The 3,274-nt window shown below is 43.3% G+C and overlaps 1 non-coding gene across 1 annotated transcript; it reads right to left on the bottom strand.

The window, feature by feature from the left end:
* Positions 1-1,656: 1,656 nt before the first annotated feature.
* Positions 1,657-1,759, bottom strand: LOC125446681 (U6 spliceosomal RNA). Its single transcript, XR_007246451.1, has one exon. It is a non-coding gene; the product is annotated as a U6 spliceosomal RNA (small nuclear RNA).
* Positions 1,760-3,274: the final 1,515 nt, after the last annotated feature.

Below are 3,274 nucleotides of genomic sequence, written 5' to 3'. Positions count from 1 at the left end.
TCCCACATGTCCTCCCTCTCACTTGATCCTGTGTTACCCAGCATTTTTGTATCCTCCTTTGTGAAGACAGAACCAGGGTTTGTATTTCATTTGTCTCACATCTCTTTGCTCCCCATTATAACGTACCTTGCCTTTGGCAACAGAATCACTGTGTTGCTTGGCAAATATTGACAGATGCAAATTTCTAACATGGTCATTGCATAAATAACTTCATTGGCTGCAGAACACTTTCAGTTTCCAGGAATTTTGAATGGTGGCTATACAAATGCAAGTTCTTTCTTCACTGTGCCAAGTGCTACATAAATGCAAGCTATCATTGTTAATTCTGGGACTTCCTGAACTCGTGACTCAGTGACCCACGAAGTTCCCATATTATTTATATCAAATCCTAAAATAACTCTTTCCAAACTTAATGTAAATTCAGATAGATTGAGTAATCTCTGGAGGAAATGACCAATTCTTCAGCCCAGCCTCCTTATAAACAGCTGACAGAAGATTATGAGGAAGTACAGATCCTCAAATACAGTGATTTAACAGCACTCAAAATAATTTGTTGCTTTATAAAAGACAGACAAACAGTGAGCAGAAAATTATTACAGTGGGAAGTTCGTTCAAACTGAAGTTGCTTTACCTTGTCATGTTATCTGCTGGAGGCCTGGTGTGCTGTTGTCTCAGATCACTCTCCTGGTTAGATTAGATTCCCTACAGTGTGGAAACAGACGATTTGGCCCAACAAGTCCACACCGCCCCTTGAAGCATCCCATCCAGACCCGTTCCCCCTAAAACCCACACACCCCTGAACACTACGGGCAAATTAGCATGGCCAATCCACCTAACCTGCCCATCTTTGGATTGTGGGAGGAAACCAGAGCACCCGGAGGAAACACATGCAGACATGAGGAGAATGTGCAAACTCCACACAGACAGTCACCCAAGGTTGGAATCGAACCTGGGTCCCTGGTGCTCTGAGGCTGCAGTACTAACCAGTGAGCCACCGTGCCGCCCACACTTCATATAGTAAAGTGCTGATTTCACACAAAGCAAAACTTGCTGGCTATTGGGATGTTTTTCAAAAATATTTGCACCAGTTTACGCATTGCTGCAGCAGCTTCGTAACGTTGCCTTCACAGGATGTCAGGTGGGGTTCATGCAAAGGGGAATGTAGGGGGAGGTTATTGGTTCATTTGTTAATTTACAGACAGGAATAGGAGGAGGCCAGTCAGCTCCTTCAATCTAGTCCACCATTCAGTTGGATCATGACTGATTTGTATCTTAATTCAATTTACTTCACTTGATTCCATATTGTTACTGTAATAATTCCACAGAGGCTAGTACCCTGTCACCAAGTCTTCCTTTATTTATGCATGGAGTCCTTAACACTGATCCAGCTCCCTATGAGCCAGCTCTCAGAGTGACAGGATATCTCACACTCCTATTTACTATCTGTCAGCCAGTGCTCCCTGATTGGACTAGATCAGAGTATCTCATTTTATATTGCAATCCACCTGGTTGACCTTGCCACAGACACTAGTTACACAGTACATAAAAAAATTATTTATTTTTCCAATCAACCCGAAGCAAGTGGGACTTGAACTCAGGCCTCCTGGAGCAAGTATAGGGGCATTATCACTGTTCCACAAGAGGGCCCCTTCAAAAGAAAAAATGGAACGTTGCAGGAATTGATGTGTCATCCTTACACAAGGGCCATGCTCATCATCTTTGTATCATTCCAATTTTAGTATTTGAGCTGCAGAAGTGCTTTGCACAGTACGATCCTCAACCTTTAACGCTCGAATTAACACCCGGCCTTGGCTGCCTTTATAGGAGACAGGACTCCAAATTATCAACAATTTTTTGACTGTAAAGATGTTTCTTGTTCACCCTCCTCTGAACAGTCTCTAGTTTCAAGGTTACTGTCTCTTGCTCTGTACTTCTCTCACCAGAGCTTTCCTGCTCAATCGGATCCTTAATCCTAACAAAATACCTCAATGACAACATTCTCTTTTCTTTCAAGGGGGTCAGTTAACTGGGATGGCTGGATTGTGATGCAGAGTGATGCCAACAACTTGGTTTCAATTCTTGCACTGGCTGCAGTAACCACGGAGGACTCTCTTTCTCAACCTTTCCCCTCACCTCAGGTTAAATAACCATCCGTCATGTCTCTCTCTCTCTCTCTCTCACTCACGCTGCCTGCATTGAGGGAGTAGCCCCCTAAACAGTAGGACTCTGGTAAATTTACCACTTTTATTGTTTTAAATGCAAGAGATTACATTTCTTGTCCATAAAAATTACCCTTATAATTTAATCCTTTTTTGGTCCAAAATTGCCTCTCATTGCTGTGTGAAGTGAATCCCGAACATATTTTTCTGTGGCAGAGCACAATGGGGATATTATGCCAACTTTTTATATTTTATTTCAAAAATATACTTTATTCATAAAAAATCTTCAAAGATATACATAGTCACTGAAGCAGTTTGGTTCTGTACAGTAGCATATCAAGGACACTGAAGTATGATTCTACCCAGCAAACATCCCTTACTAGTTCAAAACTATACTTATATACATTTAAGGCTTTGGAATGGTCTGATAATGGACCCCCATTTATCTTCATCAGGAAGGCCTCAGACAGTGGTCTTTCCCCACTGAGCCTTGCTGGCAGCTACCCCAAGCTTTAGTCAATCCCTCAGCATATAGGCCTGGACATTGGAATGTGCCAGTCTGCAACACTTGGTCAGGGTCAACTCCTTGCTCTGGAAGACGAACAAGGCTTGGGAAGACCAAACAGTGTCATTCACTGAATTGATGGTTCTCCAGGTGCATTCAACATTTACCTCAGGGTGTGTCCCAGGGAACAGACTGTGGAGTACAGAGTCCTGTGTCATGGACCTGCTCAGGATGAACCTCAGCAAAAACCCATGCATCTTTCTCCAGACTTCCTTTGCAAAGCTGCATTCCAACGAGAGATGTATGATAGTCTCAACGTCCTCAGCAACCACTCTGAGGACAGTGTGCGGTGTTGCAGACCAAGTGGGTGTACATGAAGGATCTCCCTTCTCACCATCAGCCAAGAGATGTCTTTGTGCTTGTTGGAAAGCCCTGGTGATCAGGCATCCTCTAAATAGTCTTGACTGCAGGAAGCTAGGCTGTTGGCAAAGGGCGCGGACACATAGACAATGGAAAATCCGCTTTTGGCTAACTCCCAATGCTTTAAGGGAAAGAGCAGGAAGTTCAGAGGGATTTGATGAAACAATTATTTGTGTCCAGAGAATGGCAG

This window comes from Stegostoma tigrinum, chromosome 34 (assembly GCF_030684315.1).
Source record: "Stegostoma tigrinum isolate sSteTig4 chromosome 34, sSteTig4.hap1, whole genome shotgun sequence".
Taxonomy (NCBI): domain Eukaryota; kingdom Metazoa; phylum Chordata; class Chondrichthyes; order Orectolobiformes; family Stegostomatidae; genus Stegostoma; species Stegostoma tigrinum.
The sequence above is the reverse complement of the archived record's forward strand: the minus strand, read 5'-3'. Positions and strand labels throughout refer to the sequence as shown.